This window comes from Mustela lutreola, chromosome 9, assembly GCF_030435805.1.
Source record: "Mustela lutreola isolate mMusLut2 chromosome 9, mMusLut2.pri, whole genome shotgun sequence".
Classification (NCBI taxonomy): domain Eukaryota; kingdom Metazoa; phylum Chordata; class Mammalia; order Carnivora; family Mustelidae; genus Mustela; species Mustela lutreola.
In genome coordinates this window covers 112,480,343-112,504,363 of record NC_081298.1, presented here as the reverse complement: position 1 = coordinate 112,504,363, position 24,021 = coordinate 112,480,343, and positions in this window count along the sequence as shown.

Below are 24,021 nucleotides of genomic sequence, written 5' to 3'. Positions count from 1 at the left end.
GCTATTTGGCTGTTATTATGTAAAACAGATAGGTATAATTTGGTATGTTTTACAGATCTCACTTGGTTAATTTCAAGGATGCTTTATCGAATCTCCAGGAATCTCTGTTAAAATGGAGATTTTAAAATGGCCCTGCGCAAGATTTAAATTCAATAACTTGGGTGTCAGGGACCATGCTATCTTCTTTGAACAAGGATCCAGAGACTAACCACTCATCAAAATCACCTCTGACAGATTTATAAATGCAGATACCAGGCAGAGCTTTCAGAGATTCTAGCTCCCAAGTTGGAAGACGACCATGAAATCTACAGTTCTGAGAATCTGAAACCAGACTGGTGAAATTCCACCATGGTTGAAGCTTGAATTAAACAAAGAGACTGGGCAACATAAAGGGGGTTGGCTTCCCGTGGGGGTGTGGGGGTTTCAGTGAGAAATGTCATGGAAAGCCCCCATACCAAAAAACAAAAACCGCAGTTTGGAGAGCTTTTGGAATATAATTACAAAGCTATTATCAGTGAGCGTAAATACATGAGTAGCTTTGAGGCAGCTCCTTTCGCATAACAATTTTGTCAGAGTTGATCAACCATTTCTCCTCCAAGCCCAAAGCAGTTGGAAGTAAATCCCATTATAGCACAGGGTTTGTTTTCCCCCTGGTGTCTGTTGACCAAGGACATTTTCTGGTCAAGAATTCATTCAGTAGCTTTGCTGTATCCAGGCAGGCAATGGCTGCGACCTTTCCGGCCCATAAGGTGATGCATCTTGACAGGTGGCACAGAGCCAATCCCTCCAACCACACAGCACAGACGACCTCACACGGTTCTCCCGAGGCATGCTGTTACTCATGTCATTCAATCACATTCAGCAAGACTGGAGCTGCACGTCATTCAGAATATTAGAAAGGCAGAAAAGCTGTGCTGCTGATCCTACAGAAATCCTCAGCGAGAAGCCACATTGATAGCTGGCTGGTTATTCAACAGATCATGTCCGTTGTCTCCTTCTGTCTCTATTAACCTTCCACCACATCCATCTAGAGTCCAAACATGAATTCTGATTGGTCAGAAATTACAGAACTTGTTATGAAAAACCAGATGCCTTCTTTGTTGCATATTCTATACAGAAAAATGAATCAGAGTCCCTGACTGTAGAGAGCTTATCATTAGTTGGAGTACTAGCACTAACACAAGTTTGTTACCTCTGTTTCCACCCATGTCAGAGAAAAAGCCTATATCCTCTCCCCCCATAACTCTCTCTCTCTCTCTCTGGAATACTATTCTGTCATTAAAAAGAAGGAAATCTTGCCATTTGCAACAACATGGCTGGATGTAGAGGGTATAATGCTATGCAAGATAAGTCAGTCAGAGAGAGACAACCACCATAGGATTTTACTCAGATGTGGAATTTAAGAAACAAAACAAATAAGCAAAAGAGAGAGAGAGAGAGAGGGAAAAACAAAACAAAACAAAACAAATCAAGAAACAGATAATTGTAGAGAACAAACTGATGGTTGCCGAGGGAGGAGGTTGGGGGAGGTGTGAAACAGGGGATGGGGATTAAAGATTACACTTACCATGATGAAAAAAAAGAAAGAAAGAAAGAAAAAGAAAACAGAACTGAAGATGTATTATGTAGCAATTAAATAATAACAGTGATAGTTTAGAATTTAGCATCCAAGAAACTTTAGTATACCTAGTTCAATGGTCACTTATGACCCTTGCTTCAGAGTGTCATAAAGTATTTGGGTTTCTCATATTATAGCAGAGCTGAGGTCTCATTTATTTTTCCTGTTCCATTTTTTTCTCTTTCTTTGTCTCTCACGCCATTTCTAGTCTACCAAACAGATATTACATATGTAGTTTAGGCCTATTCAATCAGGTGGAAAACATTTCAAAAGCTCACTTAGAAAGAGGCATTAGGGTCTTAAAATATAGGCCCTCCTGGAGTGATTTGCAAAAACATTAGAAGCAGAGACCACAGTTTAACCCTTGAAAATTACTACAGCAGCAATTTCAATAATCACAGTAGGGTTAGAATGTTGTAGAGTAGAGGAGCAGGTTAATTTAAACTTCAGAGTACACCTCAAACTACGCATAATAACCAATAGGTTAACAGTTTATTAATAAGGTTGATCTGGCATAAATCTCTGATAGCTGTCATCCTTCCTGTTGTGATCACCATGTAAAGACACCATGTAAAGATCCCCATTCAAAATTCGGACCAGGTGTTATCAATGATGCTACACACACACATACCAAAAGGGTATGAAAACTTCACTTCTTTTACTTCCTGGTGAAACCAGGGTATGTCTCTGTAGATGGTCTGCATATGGCTTGTGATATCAGGGAAAAGTGCCTGGGTTTAGGTTTTTAAGACTGGAAAGGGGCGGGGCCGAGATGAGAGTTTCTGCTGTTGGGCAGAGGTTGGCATGGTTTGAACTTCCCACTGGCACCAAAGGAGAAAGCACACAGGTTTTCTGATGAGCGTGCCCAGATTCAGGGAATAGGAAAAGAGAATAGGGAAGATAGATTCAGGGAATAGGAAAGAGAGTGGTGACGGGGCACCTGGGTGTCTCTGTTGGTTGAGTGTTTGCTTTTGGCTCAGGTCATGATCCCAGAGTCCTGGGAGCTAGCCCTGCGTGGGGCTCCCTGCTGAGCCCCTGGTTCTCCCCTCTCTCTCTGCCTGCTATTCCCTTGCTTGCACTCTCTCTCTCAAACAAATAAATAAAATCTTAAAAAAAAAAAGGGGGGGGTGATGTTTAAAGCTAGCCAAAGTTAAATTTCAAAAAATGAAGTCAGACTCTTTATTTTACTTTCATAGTGAAATCTGTTTGATTTGCTTCAGTGTGGATCCAAGAATCACAACAGATTTTTTTAGAGAAAGCCATACATATTTGCCTTTTTCCAAGTAACCTTACATGATAGAGTATCAGCAAGTGGTGTTATAAATTGTGTGTGTGTGTTTTAAAGATTTTATTTATTTATTTGAGAGAAAGAGAGCATGAGAGAGAGAGAGATCATGAGCAGGGGGTTGGGGTAGAGGGAAAAGCAGACTCTTCACTGAGCAGAGAACCCAATACTGGAGTGGGGCTCGATCCCAGGGCCTAGGATCATGACCTGAGTCAAAGGCAGACACTTAACAGACTGAGCCACCCAGTGCCCAGCACATGGTGTTAAAATAGGACATTGCCCCTAAGTCTTAGCATTATAATCAATTCTCCAACATTATTGCACTCTAAACAATAGCAACCTCATTCCCACAGTCAGAGATTAGTTTAGAAACAGGCACATGATGATGACCTGGCCAATGAGACTTGAGGAAGAGCTTACTGGGGAATTCTGAGTAGGGTTTCCTCACTCCCAAAGAGAAAACAAAGATGAGCGACTGCTCTATTTTCTTTCCTGGTAGTTGCCAAGCCTGAAAGTGCTATCTGAAACTGCTGAAGTTAAAACATCCTGTTGGTATACCTTTTATATAGAAACTCTTTGGCCAGGGGTGCCTGGGTGGCTCAGTGGGTTAAAGACTCTGCCTTTGGCTCAGGTCATAATCCCGGGGTCCTGGGATCGAGTCCCACATTGGGCTCTCTGCTCGGCAGGGAGCCTGCTTCCTCCTCTCTCTCTGCTTATCTTCTCTACCTACTTATGATCTCTGTCAAATAAATAAATTTAAAAAAAAAGAAAGAAAGAAACTCTGGCCAAAAGCTACTCAAATACAAATAAATTCTTATGTACTCAATCATATTTTCAAATGAATAAGATGATACCATAGCAGTATACAAATCTTATGTTAGCTATGGTGTGAGAAGATTTGGGTTTCAGCTCCTGTTCCACATTTATCACCAATGTGACCTTGAGTGAATAATTTAGACATTTTGGGCATCAGTTTCTTCATCTGTGAGTAGTCAGTATTAAGACTCACTAAATATGTTTTGTAAGGTTATTGTAGTAGCCAAATGAATTCATGTTTCATTACTTACTTACTTACAATATATTTAATGAGGACCAGCTATAGCTAAATATTATGACAAGAAGGGAGAGAAGACTAGTGAATAAAATAGGTAAAATCCCTGCCTTCACATTGTTTACATCTAGTTTAGGCTTTTTCACGTGTTGCAAAGCACTGGATACATATGTATATATCTTTTTATGTATTTTTGTATTCATTTTATTTACCATATGTTTATTAATGTCTGCCAAGTGAGAAATCTTATTTTGGGTGGTTTGGATTTAAAAATAAAGGAAACATAATTCCTTTTGAGAGGTATTCCACTATGTTATGTATAACTTAAGGACCCTTGTGTTTCTACATCAAGAAAGACCACTATGGTCAATATATTTGCAAACCATTTCCCAGGATATACTAATTTCCTTCTGGCTCAAAATGGCTACTAAAATCAAATTATACCCCACAAAAAAGACATGCCAACAGCGTCTCCTTGAAACAACAACAACAACAAACATATACTTGGGAAATTTAGGAGTCTCATTCTTCAATGACATCACAGTTGTTGGTAAGTAAACCTGTCATCACTATTTCCTCTGTACGGTCTTTATTTAAAATCTGGTTTTATAGCCACATGCTTATCTGTTTCTGTTGAAAAATAATCTAACACACAACATATTATTTTTGCTTTGAGATTTTTCAGGAAACATATGTGGTTTCTCTAGCAAGGGTCGGAGATGATGCATAGTGATAGCAATTTTAGTATACATGCGAACAGGGCAGGTGGCTATGACGGAGACAGACATGAACACTAACCTTCATTCCCATAATTGCTTTGGCTGAGCTAGCATTTTTCAGCACTGTACGAGGTCTTCACATGTGCGATTCTTATGAATCACTCCAATTTGGAATGAGTGGGTGACAGCTGTTCTCTTCATTTTACATGCAGGAAAACCTCATAGAGAAGCACCACGAGGCACCATTTCCAGCATCAAGTAAAAGTCAATAGAGATGTGTAAAAAAAACTCAACTCTTTATGGCAAGATATACTTAGATTTCAAATCACCTTCCACAACAACAACTTTAAAAGGAATGCATTTTCTAATATGCATATATTTCATATTTAAATAAATGACTGTATCTCTGCAAGCCTACCAAGATAACACAATTAGTGATATCATTTCCTTGGCAGAAAATGGCAAGAGCTTGATGTTATTACCAGCATGTATCAGACCCTGTGAGATGGCAAAAAATACATTTCTATACCAAGCAGAAAGATGCCCCTGTTTGATTCTCTTACATTGTAGGATGTGCAGCCTTGATGCTTATCTTAGACTAAGACATTCAAATTTGTTAAGATCTTTATTAAAACAAAGCCTTATATATTGGGTTATATTCTTGAATAATCATTCTAGATATTTTGATTAGTTTATGAGAATTCTTAAGGCAAACGAAGAAAAAATTATATCCTATTCAAGCTGCCAAAAATTACTATAGTTATGAATTTTAAAATCACCATAGAAATCAATCTTGTAGTGAAATTTTTGTAATTAGTATTAAAAATTTCCTACCTCTCTCAAATATTCAACTTCTTTAACATCAATAAATTTCTTAGCTAAAGCACTAGGTTAGTATTATAGGGCTTCTTTTCTCCTCATTGACTCTGGAAGATTGTGGAATCCCACCAACAAATAGCATGGTCATTTACCTTCCAAAAACATTGCTAAAATTTTAAGAGGTTTATATTTCTCTTAAAAATAAATGTTTTATTTATAAATAGAAACTATCAATTATTTTCCCTCAGGTTTTTTGCACAAATGTATCTACTCTCTCATACTGACACAATGCTCCCATTGTTGCCTCCTGGGACACAGTTTCCCATTCAAATGAAATCTGCAATCCCAGACTAAGAAATGCCAATTACCAGCTACACATGTTTCTACACTTTGTTTCATACAAAAGTTATGGTGACAATTGCTTAAAATCTTGATATGTAGCTTTAATGTAGAGACTAAAGCTTAGATTTTGTTTGATTATATTGACTAATAGCAACGGCATGTCAAAAATCTTCTATCTCATATTGATGTATGAAGTGTATCAAAACTTTCTATCCTGGGGTGCCTGGGTGGCTCAGTGGGTTAAAGCCTCTGCCTTAGGCTCAGGTCATTATCCCAGGGTCTTGGGATTGAGCCCCGCTCCGCAGGGAGCCTGCTTCCTCCTCTCCCCGCCGGCCTCTCTGCCCACTTGTGATCTTTGTCTGTCGAATAAGTAAATAAAATCTTAAAAAAAAAAAAAAGCTTTCTATCCTGTACTCAAATGCAACTTGTAAATGCTAATGGATTCTACCTCCTTAAACTCTACCACCAGAAACACCACCAAAATTTATAGTTGAAATTTCCCTAAAATGCTATCTTTATTCTATGGCATTCAACATCATATGGGATGATCTGTTTCTGTGTTACCAGAAATTTCCATTTAACCTAGCAAAGACTCCAGCCCTCCAAAAAGATGAAAAAGAATATTATGACAAAGAATATTCTTCTGTGTTTTGATTATTCAAGTTAAATTTGATGTAAAATATTTTATTTATTGAAAATAAGGGAAGAAATATGGCAAAATTTTCAGTTCTTGGCCATGAGAAATTTTAAGATTCAAGTAAGACCAAGACTCAACTACACTGAGGTTTCTGTCTACTGGAAATTCTCAGATACAACACTGAATTAAATTAGGGTAAAACATTTTTCCTTTTTTGGCAAGGCTATTTAAAGGACTCACCTTAAATGAAAAGGAGCAGAGAAAAGAAGATAAAAGGTAAATGCTGATTTGTTTGACATGATCAATGTGCAGCTGACGCCATGCTGCTTCACGAAAATGTCAAACTCTTCTGGAGGGTGACCATTTTCTTCACTAAATGATGCACATACAAAAAAAAACTAATGTCGGTATTACTCATACTCAGTGAAGGCTATCAAATGTCATGTAACACAACATACATTAAACATTTTTAAGATATAGCTGCCAACAGTACAGGTTTGAATCACGTTCTAAACCCCTGCAGCTTTGTACCAAGTTAGGAATTTTATGCCCGCCCTGGTTCATTACTGGCCTAGAAGCTAATCAGCTGAGACAAAATACAAAAAACGAGGGAGGATCAGAGAGAAGAGGGAACTACAGGAAATAAAGTGATTTCTGAAGCCTAACCCATTTGGTGCTTTAAGAAGAAAGAGAAGCATGTTAAGTCTTGGAAGACTTTCCTCTTGCAAAACATAAGACTAAGGATAAATGCCTGTGACTAGCATTTTTTATTTGACTGGAGCCACAGTTTTAGATCAATATGGTCAATTGAGCCGTGCTTAGTTAGGTTACATCTGAAATGACAAAGTTAAATACCACACAAGAATTTTTTATCCTCCTCCAATAAAGCAATACCTTACTAAATACATGATATAAACATCAATAGTAAACAAATGTAACTTTTACGAAGGAAAGAGAAAACTCCTTAAGTATCTCTTCATACTCCCCCATCTGCACATGATGTATTAGGAATCAGAAGGAAATTCACACCTCTGAATCTGAGTCATAAGCAGATTGCTACAAGAAATGTGTCGCATCACTGGCTTCAGGAAGAACTTTAAATTCTTACAGCAAAATATAGCACTTGTGTCAGTTTCAAATATCTCATATCAGCATGTTAATTTCAAAGGGTTCAAAAAAAGGCTTTGTTAACTCCAAGTCACTAATCCCCACAGTGGGACAGTTGTCATAGCTAGATTTTTCATCTACAGTTCAGAGGGCTTAGCCGACTTGAGGAAGAGTAGGTCAGGTTTCCTCTCAGTTCAGTCACTGAGTGTTAGCCACCTAGGAAACAATAGTCAGGCACACTGAATGGAGCCCAAGAAAATGTTGCAAGTAACTGACTCTTGCCTTTCTATCTCTCCCAGACATCTCGTGCCCAACTGCAATGCTGTGACTCAAAGTGACCTCTCCACCAGACACCACAGTCTTGCCTTTCAGGGCCTTGAACACCCTCAAAGTTTCCATTTTCGAGATAGAGTCTTGCAAAATATAATGTATAGGCAAAGAAGACCAGTAAAGAAAAGTCCCCCGTGGAAAGAGAATAGAAATTCTGGCTTCTCTTAACCTTTCCTCACTGACTCCCACCCATTGTAATCCTCCAGCCCTGTTTTCAGCATTGCCTTCCTGGTTTTAATCATTGTCTCAAACTCTCTGGATCATTATGTTCTCTCTCTCTCTCTCTCTCTCTTTTTTTTTAAGATTCTATTTATTTATTTGACAGACAGAGATCACAAGTAGGCAGAGAGGCAGGCAGAGAGAGAAGGGAAAGCAGGCTCCCTGCTGAGTAGAGAGCCCGATGCAGGGCTCAATCTCAGGACCCCGATATCATGACCTGAGCCAAAGGCAAAGGCTTAACCCTCTGAGCCACCCATGTGCCCCTGGATCATTATATTCTTAAATGGACCCCAAATCCTGCAGTTTGCCAAACTAAACTATTAAAAGAATGTCGTTAGAATAGACTTTTTCCTCTATAAGAGCAGACTCCTATTTGGGAAGCCATTAATTTTAGCCAGAAAATGATTTAATAGGAGGATGCCTGGGTGGCTCAGTTGGTTAAGCATCCAACTCTTGATTTCAACTCAGGTCATGATCTCAGGGTCATGAGATTGAGCCTTACATTGGCTTCCTCCTCAGCAGGGAGTCTGCTTGAGTTTCTCTCTCTCTCCCTTTGCCCCTCCCCACTGCTTTCTATCTCTCTCTCTAAAATAAGTAAATAAATCTTTTAAAAAAAGGGGGGGGGTGATTTGATGGGTATAGTATACCAGCCATAGTTTGTTTCTGTTCCTAGAACCAATGTTGTTTGAGTAACAGTGCAAAACTCTTTTTGTGTGTGTGTGCAATTTCTACTTCAATTGCTTTTCTTTTCATTGACAATCTAGTGGTGGGGATGGAATAGGAATAGTAATGATAATTTTCCAAGGGAAAGGTGTTCAGTGTGAAATGGAAGCTTCATGTTATCCAAGAGCATGAAACCGTAGCATATCCATTTTCCAGGAGATAATACATTATCTCCTGGGAAGAACAGCACACCAGTTAGCAGAAGAATGAATGTATAGAAAGAAGGAATAGATAGCAATATATAAACTACTTTTTCCCCTTGAGAAAGTTTGCCTGAGCCTTAAACTAACATAGATTTTTTTTTTAAGATTTTATTTATTTATTTGATAGAGATTAAGAGTAGTCAGAGAAAAAGAGGCAGACAAGGAGAGAGGAGTAAGCAGGCTCCCCGCTGAGCAGAGCCTGATGCGGGGCTTGATCCCAGGAACCTGAGACCATGACCTGAGCCAAAGGCAGGCTTTAACCCACTGAGCCACCAGGTGCCCCTAACATAATTTGTTATACAGTAACAAATTAAGCAATTAAGTAGCAGGGTTGGTATTTTAACCCAAGATAACTGAGTCTAAAATTCAAACTCTTGATATGCCATATCGCTTCATTTGCAAAATCAGTCATTCTCCAAATGAGACTCTCATTCATTCATTCACTCAACAAACAGTTATCAAGTGTAATCCAGGTATGATGTAGGAGTTGTGAAAGGGAATAGAAACGATAAAACCTTCCTTTCCCTTTTCCTCTCTTTCTATCTCAATCAATGTGATAATGAGCCACTGCTCTTAAAGGTGCCTCAACTGGTGACAATCGCAAGCTTAAGAATCATTGCTAGTGTATTGAGACCAATTATTTTGAATGGATTTGAAAAAAAAGAAGACAAATCAAAAAATGACCTTGAGAAGAACAGCGATAAAACTTTAATGAGGACAATGCCTAAGGCTGGATTTCAATGTCACAAAAAACATAAATTATATGCAAATCTGAGAGTATGCCTCTGGAAAATCCTTGTAGAAGTCACAATTGTAGATCATTTCAGAACGCTGGCATTAGGCGGAGATGACAGTTTTAGGACCATAGTCTATTACAGTCTATCCAAGTAGTTTTCTGCTATAGCATGAAGTTCAATGTGAGTACTGAATCAGCTTTACATTTATCGGCCCACTTAAGCAATATTGATTCTATTTATAAATTTTTAGACTAAAATATAAAACCCAATCTATAGGCAAACTTTAAAAATCAAATTTTCCTCTATTAACTCTACAGTTGTGATACCAAGTGTAAAAAGAAGTAATTCTTTATGAAAAGAAACTGACAAACTCAAAAATAGGATCAAAAAATACCTTTTTGAAAAGCTAATTATAAAATATCTAGTAAAGTCAGTAGTTTGGGCACATTAAAACTGTGCAAAATTGTAAATAAGTTCCCTCTTCAATTAGTGACTCAATCATTCAAATATTTACTGTGGGGAATTCAGAAGACAAAATGTGGTCTTGGCCTTTATCACCTAGGGAAGTTTATCAATCACCTGAACTATATTTGGAGCTATGGGCACTTAGATGCCACAATCTTTTCTGAGAAAAGAGAGAAATTCTTTGACTGTCCAAGACTAGGAAATCACAAGTCAGGCAGATCAAAAGCCACATCTTAAAAAAAAATAAAAAGACAAGAGAAGAAGGGTGTCCTGGGGAATGGATGTCAGGGGTATCAACACTAATTAAATGGCCAAGATACAGAAGCGAACAGGGATGGTTCTGATACTGTGAAATAAAGGAGGAGATTCGTCAGCGTGGTACGGATGGCCCAGGATAAACTGATGAGATAGGTTTACATTGGTTTTCTGAAGCTTGACCCATACCATCCCCACCAAACTATGTTGCAACCAGAAGATGGTCCCTGTTCCACCACCACCATAATTGGGATCCGTACAAATGAATGTGATCTGTTAGTCTGCTTATGCGCCACAGTTCCACAGGCCCAAAATGTGTGTGTGTGTGTGTGTGTGTGTGTGTGTCTGTGTGTGTTAAAGGTGCACAATACTATTGGGGTAGAGAAGGAAGAGGATAAATAATAGAGCAATCTACCTTTATAAAAATGAAGTTCATAGCCATTTTGGCAGTTTTACTCCCAAGCATAAATATTTCTAATTATGTACTGGGAATCCTGTTTGGTGGAACAAAACAAAACAAAACACTCTAATGATAACTTTTCTGCCCTAATTATAGGCCAAATCTTTTTTATAGCAGAGAATTAACTTCCATGATTGATCATGTGCAGAAGTGCTTATGTCCCCAGAGAATGGGCAGACTCTGCAAATTTGGCCAAATGTCAATATTGCATAAAACTCTCTATATGGTGATTTGATGGATTTTTTTATTATAATTACAGAATAGAGATGTAACTAGAGATACAAATTCAGAAATCTGCAGAGTATATGTAATATTTAATGCCATGGAACTTGGTAAAATCACCAAGGTTACAAATATTTCTAGAGAATATAAAATGTGTGAAGGCTAAGCCAAGTGCACAGCAATATTTAAAAGTCAGCAAGATGATGGAAAAGAAAAAAAAAACAACAACAACAAAACCATGGAAAGACACTGAAAAGTACCAGTTATATGGAAGGAGACATGAAGAGACTAGTGTCTAGAAATGAAGTTAGGAACAACCATGTCAAACCCTGCTGAAATTTAGAGTAAAACAAGGTCTAGTAATTGGTCATTGAGTTGAACAAAGAGAAAGTCATGTGTCCACTCCGCCAGAGCAATTCAGTGGCGAAGTGAAATGAAAGGCCTGCCTGAAATGGGGTCAAGAGGAGTGTAACTGGAGACAGCAAGTACAGGCAGCTAGGAGTAAAGATGGGGCAGGAAAGCCTGGAAATTGGGAGATTTGAGAAACCGACTGAGATACAGTCATCTAGGGGTGTGGGAACCATCAATAAACGAAGAGGGCCATTACCCTGGGTCCACTTATCTCACAGTGGAAAAGGCAAATGAAATGCATTTGGTAAGTTATAAAATAATAATCTAGTAGAGAGACAGAGCAAATGGACTAGAGCAGCCTGGGCCCACTTGAGGCCAGTGATTGTGAAATTAAAGTAAGGGGAGCCAGTACATTTGCTTTTTATTCCTCAGCCACGTTAAGCTGCCCAGGTACATGGGGTAGCAGCAACAGGAGGAGAGATATCTATTAAAGGGTTATAATGAACCTGACTTTGCAAAACATGCTTTAAAGAATTATTGCATTTACTCGTCACAACAGTCCAACAAGGTAGTCACAACTTTCATCAAGGTTTTTTTTTTTTTTTTCATATTTTATTTATTTAACAGAGAGTGTGTGCTAACAAGTGGGGAGGGGAGTCTGAGGGAGAGGGAGAAACAGACTCCCTACTGAGCAGGGAGCCCCATGAAGGCCTTGATCCCAGGACCCTGAGATCATGACTTGAGCCGATGGGAGACACTTAACCCACTGAGCCACCCAGGTGCCCTATAATTTTCACCAATTTTATAGATTACAAAATTTCTCACAGCCAGTTAGTAGTGAGGCCAGGATTTGAATGCAGTAGCTAAAACCCTAGGTCTTAACCACTTAACCAGTGCCTCAGGTACTCTATTTTATTCTGTGCCCAGCAACCTCAGTGTCTTTCTTAGTTTTAAAGAAGCTATTCCTTTTCATGCCCAGCCCTAACTTCTCCCTTAAGCTCAGGCCCAAATATTTAATAGCATATTTAACCTTCCCACTGCACATCTCATTCAAAATCAACATGACCCAAACAGCTATCCCTCTATCCAGCTAGTTCCTTTCCTGTTCTTCCCTCTCCTCATTCAATAATTCAATGGCTTAAAAAATCCCATGAGTTTTATGGTTCAATTACCCATAATGGTGAAAAAAGTAAACACAAAAGCCACTTGAGTAGAAATTTATAAAGGCCACGGTGGCATGAAAAATGGATTAACAAAATGCGGAACAATAAAAAAAATCATAATCACATCTATAATAATTAAAACTAAGTATATATATATAAACATATGGAAAAAATTAGAAAGGAATATATACAAATTAAAATATTTCATCAAGTTAAACTATTTATGTTTCTTCTTGAAAGTTAATATTCTGGTTAAATTATCATCACAGCTAAGGGGGGAAAAGCAAGATATGCAACATACACACAATATTTGAGACAAAAAGATCTTTTAAACATTTTAAGACCAAAAAAGATCTTACAGTGTTGCCAAGTAATACTTCTTTAAAGATTCAAAAAAAGATACTAGATCCTTTTCTGGTTCTATCACTATGCTTTAATCTATTTTCAAAATATTTAAAGGTTTCTCCTTCTCTTCTGACAGCTCGGAAATGTGGTAAATAATCAGTGAAGATGGCTTGCTCTCTGTGATAATGGTAACAGCAGTAACAAGAGCCTAACTGGAGAGAAAACTGACAGGGCTCCTTCCATTCTTCTAAAAACACCAACCTGTTATTTTCATTAAATAGCTCAACTGTTTCCTGCTGATACAATCGTTTCCTCTGTCTATCACTTAGATTTTTTTATCTTCTGAAGAACAGTCTTGCTTAAAGATGCTTGTTTTGACCAGGCCAAGGTTTCTTTTCTTTCTTTCTTTTTTTTTTTTTTTTAAAGATTTATTTTTTTATTTATTTGACAGAGATCACAAGGAGGCAGAAAGGCAGGCAGAGAGAGAGAGGGGAAAGCAGGCTTCCTGCTGAGAAGAGAGCCCGATGGCGGACTTGATCCCAGGACCCTGAGATCCTGATCCGAAGTGAAGGCAGAGGATTCAACCCACTGAGCCACCCAGGCGCTCCCAGGTTAAGGTTTATAATAGGAAATAATTATATTACTGGGTGAACGCAAAGAAAAACAAATACCAGAAGTTAAGAGTACAATATTTTGTAAACCTTCAATAATTGAAAAGAACATTTTCACCCCAAATAAAGAATAAAGAATGTGCCCTCATTAAGATCAACCATAGTCCTTGATAGAAAGGTATAATTCAGATTGGAAAGCCAGAAGTCTTGTGTGCAATGCGGTAGCTTGCCTCATAACCTTCGTATGTGTGCACATGTGTGTCTATGAGATGAAATGTCATTTGACATACATAGCTTTTTTAAAATTATTATTAGTAACACATAGGTGTTTTCTGACATGACATGGTAGTAAGGGTTCAAGAAAGAACTCTTCTCTGAACATCCTTCCCAAAAAAAGGATCCTTCCCTGGTTATCACTGTCATTTAAAAATTTAACAGACCTAACAAAAATATTCCTTTTCCATTTCTCAATAATAAAATGGTATAAGTCATTTTTATTATGTATTGTTTCCATGTCATTTCTGAAGAAGGAAGAGAACAGAGATGTAAAATACATATTATATACTGAGAGAGACTTGTCTGACTACAGGATTAACTGGTAGATCTTGGGCCTAGTGGAAGTATTAAGTGCTTCAGTAAAGAAGGCTACGAAAAAGGAAGATGAGTGGGGTCTCTGCTCAGATAGTATAAGGCAGAAATCAAGATGCTGAACAAAACAAGTCCTGGTCTAGAAGCCCTTAGAAAAATTTGACCTGTAAGTCACTCTTGTCCAATTATTATTATTCTCTTATACTTTCGGTGTCTATTTGCTTTCCTTCATGTTCATCACTTTTTTCCTTGACTGTGTCTGGTTCAACTCTACTGTTGAACCTATCAAGGGAAACTTTGTGTCTGAAATCACATTTTCCACATTTAGTAGGCTAGCATTTCCTTTTGACTAGTCGAGTCCCAGCTCTCTGCTGAAAACCCCGGTTTGCTCATGTACTTTCCTACTAGGTCCTTGAACAAAGTCATCACAACTATTTCAAAGTTCCTGTTTGTAATGCAACAACAGGGTCATCTCTCGTCTGGTTCTGTGGACTTCCTTTTCACTTGACAGTGGGTTGCTCCTCCTTCCCTTTTTGTATGTTTTTTAATTTCTAGAATGTCACACATCTTGGGTGAACCAGTTAGGACTGAAGTCATTATATTTATACCTGGAAATAGGCCTGCCTCTTCAATTGGCAGGCCCTGAGTGTATGAGCTTGAGTTGGTCTAATTAGGAATTAATTACATTTGGGTTCACCGTTGTGCAGTTAACTAGCAGTGAACTTCAGGCCTTCTAGCAGTTCTTTTCTTCTAGCAGCTGCCTGCTGTTGCGCTGTGGCTAGAGTTGAGGATGAGGTGTTAGAGGGCTTTTCTTCTCGTCTAGCTGTCCCTCCATTCCTGCTCCACAGACCGTCCCTTCCCCAGAAGAGGTCTGCTGCTGCCTGGCCCTGGTGCTTGGCTCACTTTGTATGTGTGGTGTTTTCTGTTCATTCCACCTCAGTCTAAGGGATACGTGGGTGCCCAGGTCTTAGGGGTGAGCCATCCTCCATCCTCCTGCCCCTCTTACCCATGGCAGCCAATCCTGCCATGTATGTGACATTGGTTTTGGCTAGAAGTTTTCAGCCCACACCACAGTGGTATCTGAGGTTTCCTTGGTGTCACTATAGGATTTTAAGACCCAGGCAGTGTCTTGCCCCTCCCACAGTGGTAAAAAAGTTCTATCCTCTCCCAGATACAGTAATAGGAAAAAAGTGTCTGGGAAGTAGGCAGAGCTTTGTACCACACCTGTGCAGCTCATCACCAGTTTCAAGCCCTGTGGGAAAGAGGATTCATTCTATTATAGCAGCTTTTGCTTCTTAGGAAAAAAGAGTTTGAAGAATCAAGCAGGTCTTTGTGCCTACCCTCCAGCAACCACCCATCCTCGTCTTCACACCTGAACCACTGAACAGAGAGAGGCTCTTGGAGGTTTCCTGCCCTGCACTGAGACTTCCTCTTCAGATCCTGATAAAGACTTACGGGAAAGAGCTTACAAGTGAGTGTGATCTCGCCTTGAATCTGTGATCCCCACTTACTTTTGACTGACGTTCTAGTCTGTACTTGGCCTTTGGAACTTTCTTAAAATGTAACTGATTTTGGATAGAGCCCTTTCCTCCCTGTGCCCTGCTACAGTCTACGCCATCTGTGCGCTCCATCTCTTTGGAGGGCTTGCCCACTTTGGAATTCACACTGAGGTCTTTGCAACCTCAGTTCTCAGATGGTTTCAAAGCAATGACTTGATAGTTGACTAGGCTTCTTCTCAGTGCTAAGATGGGAGCAACATTCTTTGTGGCTGTCTAAATCTTAGGAAACAGAACTTCCTTGCACACTATTTTCAAAACTTTGAATGAATTCCTTCAGTTGGGACATGCTGTATTACCCACCCCAAATTCCCATTCTCGATTTACTTTTACTCAGATTCACAAATTAACCTTAGGATTTTCCCCTTGGCAACAGGAGACACTTAAATTTGCAAACTCCCTTCTAATCCAATGTTTCAGGAAATCTAACTTTTTCATAGCCTCAAATTACTTAAAATTTAGAGAATTTAAAGACAATTATTCAATTCATTTGAAATGGTAAATATATAATTTTTACTTATTAAGAATTATCATTAAGATTTTCTAAAGTGGACATCTATGTTAAAAAACTTTTCCCCTACCTATGTGTTATCTTGAGCCTATTCAAACATAGTGGGGAAAAGGTTAGTACTTCCCCACTATGTTTGAATATGTATGCATAGAAAAAGAAGTTCTAGATTGCAAATTATGAGTACAAAAATGAAAACAATAACATTGGTTTCCAGCTTGAATATTTGTATTTCAAAATCCTTTTTAAAAAATGTTGTAATACAGTGGAACTAAATGGCTAAACAAGGATGAATGTGTCTGTGTGTCAAGTTATCATTCAGGTATAACTGATTGATTAGAACCTGAAAGTTCCACCTGGCATAAAAACTATGTGCCCAGAACTAGCTGTTTCATCAAGCTGTTTACTACATTTTCAAATTCTTATGAACAAAGACTTCTAAGCTGGTGACCTCATTTACCTGGACCAGGATAAAACAAAACAAAACAAAATACAATGTATGTATGTATTATGTATCAACTTTACCTCCATAAACTACTATAAACAATTTAGAAAATGCCTAGCTACCTTCCAATTCAAACTGGCATTTAAAATTATAAAATCATGGGGCACCTGGGTGGCTCAGTGGGTTAAAGCCTCTGCTTTTAGCTCAGGTCATGGTCCCAGGGTCCTGGGATCGAGTCCCACATCAGGCTCTCTGCTCAGCGGGGAGCCTGCTTCCCCCTCCATCTCTACCTGTCTGTCTGCGTACTTGTGATCTCCGTCCCTTTGTCAAATAAATAAATAAAATCTTTAAAAAAAAATAAAATTATAAAATCATAAAACCAGCATCATCTCAGTTTTCTAGTCCCTGATCCTGTCCTTAGGCAAGAGGATATACAAACACTAAACCAAAGGGCCAGCTATGTTATATTTTAAATTCTTTAAGGGAGATATTCTATCTCTTCCGTTTGTAATACATGCTGGGAATTAATTTAGGTGTGTATACTTTAACTTTATATTTTGGTGGAAGATTAAAAAAAAGTGAACTGTGTCATTTTTTTTTATAAAACATTCTGGGCAGGAATGAGGACATTTGGCCTGCATATAGGATTATTTACCACTAGTTTATTTATCATTATTTATTCACTAGAATGTGAACACCACAGCATGACTGATTTTGTTTTCTTTCCTATACCTGGCATAAAGTGAGTATAACAGCCCTTTACTGTCACAATAAGAAACACTCGCAAACTCAGATAACAATTAGTTTGGCCATTTAATGGGGGTTTGGCTGGTGGCTCTGTTTTAGGATATTTGAGTAAATAAGCAGTGGATACCTGATTCTTTCTTCACTAATGATGAACTATCGCTGCCTGAAAGGCAAGTCAGCTATTGCTAGAATATTATATAACAAAACACCTGAAAGCTCAGTGGCTTAAAATACAGTTTTCTCTTCCTCACTTATGTTTATGGGTCAGCTTTCAGGCTATGAATTGGCTGGACTTAGTTTAAGTCTTCGAATGGGGTTCAAAACCATTTTACAGGTCTCCATACTCCCTTTGGATGAGCCCTATCTAGACATGTTCTTCCTAAGGACAAACTAGAATAAGAATCACACTAATGCATTCAGGCACATTTAACTCTGTTCCCAACAGGCCACTCAGGTAACTATAATCAAAGCAAGTAACACGATCAAGCCAAAGTCAGTGTTAAGGAAGTGTACTCTACCCTGGAGACAAGCCTAAAGGAGGAGAATATTTGCTTCCCAACACTCCAATATATGACAGTAGGCACCCACGTATGTGTTTTTGAAGGGAACAACCACAACAGATAATGTAAAGCATTTATTGGTCACTTATCAGTGCCAAGCACTGGGCTAAGAAAGACAGGTGACATTTAATTCGATCCTTAAAAGACCCGTTTGAGAAAGTACTATAGATATCCACATTTTACAGACGAGAAAACTGAGATAGGGGGATAGAAGTCACTTTCCAATTACACTCAAGTTCTAAGTATCTGAGATAGCGTTCGCACCCAGCTGTTCTCACTCTGGAACATGCATGCAAACCACATGATACCAACATTATGATGATTTAGTCATTCCCACAATCAGACTTGGCAATTGTACTTTCTGAATATACGAAATATTTGTCTTTATTACCTGCTGTAACTGTTATAGACAAATATAGCACACATGGACTCACAGGACTTCTAGTGTTTAGGAAAACCACTGCACTCTCTTCAGTTGGGCCTTTTGGGCTTCCTTCTATTTAGACCCGGCTTTGGTCTCCAGTGTTTATTCAGATCATCTGACAACTGCTGGTCTTTAAATCTATGCGTTAGTTAATAGCCTGCCTGGTCTCAGTCAGCGATGACGTCCCATAAATACCACTTACGTGAGTTAGCATATGCGACTCAATCAAGCATTTCTCAGATCTCCTAGCAGAATCAACACATCCACAGTAACAGAATGACGAACAGAAAGGTCCTAAAGTAGACAGCAAGTACAGACCACAGACCACAGAACGGCAGAGATGCCAGGAAGGTAATTTTTCCTACACTAGAAAAGAAAAAAGTGAAATTCAGAAAAGTTGGTTAGTTCATCCAAGGTTGCTCACACAATCAATCTTAGACCAGGGTTTACAAGATTCCTAAAATGATCTCATCTACTTCTCTGGACTGCCTTCTATATAAAGCCATAATCCAATCTGGCTTTCACAAGCCTCATTTCTACCAAAATTCCCACATTCTAGATGAGGGACTTATTTACGATCTAGAGGACCTTCCTGAGTCCAACCTCTTCCTGCAGCGAAGCACCCTGAACACTCTCCCCTATGAACCTCCATAGTTAATTATACCACATGTTAACAACTCAAAATTCTTCCTCCAACTCTTCACCAGCTGACTACATTTGCCTTAAACTGATAACACTGAAGGTGGTTTAAATCGTAAGTGCCAGCCAACCCTACGCCCCACAGGTAGTATCCTTTCTTCAACACTGACAGATCATAATTGATTGCCACTTGATTATGTCCAGGAGACCACCAAAAAGTCTATCTTTCTGATCTACTTGCCCTTCATGGTAAAACCCAATTAAATGATACTCAAACATCAGCCCTACAGCTCTAAGAAAGTGCTATACTTTTGTCTTGGGATTTTTTTCTCTTTTACCTTAATCAGTCACACATTTAAAAAAAAAAAAAAAAACTCTCTCTTTAAATACAAATTTAGGTAAAAAAACTTATAGTTTACTCAGGGAAGCTATTTTCATTCTTTCTCTCCCTCTATAGAAATAAAACAGGAAAATGATCATAAAGAGAGAATCATAATGTGGTAGATACTACCTGAGGCTAGCTGTCAAAGGATAGGAGTTCTGCCAAAACTAACTCTGATTTGGGGAAGTTACATCTATCATTTTCCCGTATCTCACAGCAATTTCACTGGACCATCACTATCTTGTGATATTTTTTCCTAGCTCCCAGATCTATTCTTTTTCAAGTATTCCTGCTTTTAGTAAACAGTGTCACTACCGCCCGCCCAATACCTAAGGTAGAAACCTACAAATCTTTGTCATCTTCTCTAGCTTTCCTACCACCACCAGTTAGTAGGTCCTACATAGCCTACCTTGTAAATACATTTGGAATAGGACCTCTTCTTCCTTCCTCAACTGTCACCACCTGATTCAAGTCTCAATGCCAAGGCAACCACCTTTTAACCTCCTTTCCTGCATCCACTCTTATCCCCATACAGTCCCCACTTGTCACAAAGCAGAGTACTGTGTTATCAGTAAAGTGTTGCCCAAATTGAGTCTCTCTTCTATGTGAAACCCTTTAAAGGCTTCCCCTTGTCTAAGGATGGTGTATAAAATTCTTTTTTTTTTTTAAGATTTTATTTATTTATTTGACAGAGAAGGATCACAAGTAGGCAGAGAGGCAGGCAGAGAGAGAGGGAGGGAAGCAGGCTCCCCACCGAGTGGAGAGCCCGATGCAGGACTTGATCCCAGGACCCTGAGATCATGACCTGAGCCGAAGGCAGCGGCTTAACCCACTGAGCCACCCAGGCGCCCCGGTGTATAAAATTCTTAACCTGACCTACAGGCTCTATCAGTTCATCCTGGTTTCTCTCTCTAGCTTCCCAGCCTCCATTCACAACTCTCCTCCCACTACTGCCTCCATAGCCACACTATTTTTGTTTTCTTCTCTTTCTCTCTTTCTCCCTCTTTTTTTTTTTTTTTCCCCCATTTTCCTTTATGTGTTCTCTCCTGCCTCTGGACACCTGTGTATGCTCCCTGTGTCTGGAACTATTCTGATCTTTCACCCTTCACTTACTGTGCAGTGATAAACCTGCTTATCCTTCCATTCTCAGCATAATGCCACGTTACCAGGAAAGCATTTTTAGCATGCCTCAGACTAGAAGAGATATAATGATATTCAATTATATCCACAAATTATTTGATACTCCTCTTTTCAAAAGGTAAAGCCTAATTACACTCCTCCTCTTGAATGTGGGCTGTCCTTAGAGACCCGCTGTTTCACAAACAGAATGTGGTGGACATGACACGGAGTAACTTAAGAGACTAGATCACAAAAGCTATTGTGGCTTCCTGAATGCTGTCTCTATTACTAAATCATTCACTTTTGAGAAGCCAGAAACCTTATGATGAGAACTCTCAGGTGGTCTATGGAGAAGCCAACGTGGTGAGGAACTCTCCACATGGTGAGGGCTCTTGCCAATAGTCACGGGAGTAATCTGCCTTTAAAATGGATCCTTCAGGCAAGCCTCCCCAGCTGACTTATTAACTGCAGTCTCATGAAAGACCCTGAGCCGGTACAAGCCAGCTGGGCGACTGTCAAATGTCATGGTGAAATAATAAACAATTGTTGTTTAAAGCTGTTATATTTTGCAGTAATTTGTTATGCTGCATCCATCGCTATCAGAGTGTTCCCAGCGTATGTGTTATTAGGCATATTCATTATGTATTCATAATACATCTTATAATTATAACTAAATTATTATTTTGTAATAATTTATTTACTAAACGGCTTTCCTGCTTGATTGCAAACTTCATGAAGGTAGGAGCTATCATTTTATCCTTCTTCCCTCCTAGCCAAGACAGAGCTTATAAAACATGATACTCATTAAATATTTAACTGTATTAATATATATGAATTAATATGTATGCTAATACTACAGAGGGGGATAGAACCTTCTGGTTATTTAATGAGAATGAGTGCTATTTAAGTGATTGATTTATTCATTATGCAAAATTAGAAAAATAGATATCCTTATGGCAGAATGATTAAAACTTCTTGTTTAGCAGTGCCTTCTGGTAATGAGATAAACCACTATATTCCTATAAATTTCTGAGAAATGATACTTTCAGCAATAAATAGAAGCAGCAACAAAACCAACTCAGAGTTTTGAGATTTATACTTTGAGTAACAAATGCATTTAAGGAATAAGCGGTTGTAATGATGAGTGCAAGGTATCATAAATTCTAAATTCCTAGTTTCACAAAGAAGAAACCCAATAAACATGTCATTGTTTTTAAAAAAGATCATATAGCACTTTTTCAGAGTTTCACAGTGGCATTGTGAAAGGGCTATTTCGAGTAATATTTCAGGGAATTTCTGGTCTTTTAGCCACTGACCCAACAAATTAGCATTTTTAGAGCAGTCCCAAGTGTTCTGAATTTGAAAATTTGTATGTACTCTGAAAACAAAAAGTCACTCTGAAGAATTAAAACTCTTCTGCAGTAACTAGAACTAAAGTTCTCCCTAATTTTTTTTATTAATTATATTCATGACTATGTAAAGTTTCTAATAGTAATTTTCCTGTCAGGATGTTGGAATCTCTCCTTGGAAACATGAGATTCAATTATTATACTTGCTTCTTGTCAATATCATCAATGCTTGACCTCTTCCAAAATCTTGCTCTGTACTCCATAGGAACTTTGGCACCCGGTTAACTATATGTCTCTCATTCTCTTTCACTCTCACCATCCCAGGTGAGTTCAAATCCCCTTTGTCATTCACACATTCAATAAATATTTATTGTACTTTTATTTTGTGCCTTAGCACAGGATTAAGAACTAAGATAACATCATTGATGGGGTTTCTAATGTCATGTGAGGAATTGTCCTTGAACAAGTAAATATTTTATTGCAACTCTCATAAGTACATATGACCTAGGAGAACAAAATTCTGTTACATATACATTTTCTTCTGTGATTGTGGGGGGCTGTCTTGTGAACTGTAAAGTGTTTAGCAACCTCCCTGACCTCTATCACCTAGATGCCAATAGTATCTCTTCCCCCTATGTGAAGACCAAAGCTGCCAAATGTCCCCTGCTGTAGGGATGGCAGGTTTGGAAAATAAACATGCAGGAAACCCAGTTAAATTTGAATTTCAGAAAAACAAAAATTCTTTTTTTTAGTATAAGTATGTCACATATATTTGGGACATATTTATGCTTTAAAAGTTACTTGTTGCTTGTCTGATACTCGGATTGAACTGAGTGTTCTGTATTTTATCTGGCAACCCTACCTGAAATGATGAAATCACTCCTAGTTGAGAATGATCGAATTAAATATATGTTGATAAGCCTTAAATCTTCATTCTCTACAGACCATTGATCTCCTGAATCATCTCTGAATTTCATATTTTCTCCTCTTTATCAACTCAAATTACTCTGAAGTACTCCAACTCAAAACACATAAAATTTCAAGTACTCTTCTCTGATTACCACTTCCTATGCTTCAAGTTCTCAGATTTCCTTAAATCTACCAACTCTGTCCTTCCGCTTTTCTGTGATTTTCAATATTTTGAATTTTTTGTTTATCACTCTATTAGATCCTATAGTCAAATACTTCAACTAGTATCCTCAAAAAAAGAAAGACATATTTACATTTTCTAGCACTCATCTGGCCGGGATTAACCTAGTTGATCTTTGCCTTCTTTCTGAGATGAATATTGAGTAATACAACCAAACCAAACTGATTAGTTTCTCTATGCCTCCATGCTCCTCTGCCCTATTCTCTTCGGACAGGTCCCCACCTCAACTTCTAAACTTGCCCTAACAACTATTGCAAACATGCTTTACATTCCTCACTCTCCCAATTTTCTTCCCTCAATCTTACCAGACATTCTTACCGAATATGCCACAGATAAAGTCTGTTAGGGATTGTCTCAGAGCCTCATTAGACTTTGTCTTTAAATGGTCATATTCCTTTATCCATCTATTTCCTTATCGTTTAAGAGCTTAATTCATCTCGAGTTTTTTTTTTAGCTGAGGCTAATTTTCTACCTTGATCTTATTCATTTGAACGTTCTCAGATTTTATTCAGTGCTGAGGATTTCAAAAGTTCTGTCCTCATTTTGAGCTAACAAACATGGTGTTTTCAACTGAGTATATCTTCCCTCAACTGTTCCATAAGTACATCAGAATTGCCCTAAAATTTACACGTATGCCAGAGTTGTTGAACCTGGTCATTGCTGTCAAGCCACATGATGTCTCTTGGCCACATCCCTTATCTCCAAGCAGTCAGTAGACCTCAATCTACTTCTATTTTGCAGGTCCATCCCTGTTTCTTCCCCCTTATTGCTTTTAGACCTTGTTAGGACCTCAGCACTCTTTCATAACTCATTCCCAATGATACTTATCCTCCATATTCTCACCAGTGTATGCACATCTGTGTGCATGTATGTGTGTGTGCACACACGCACA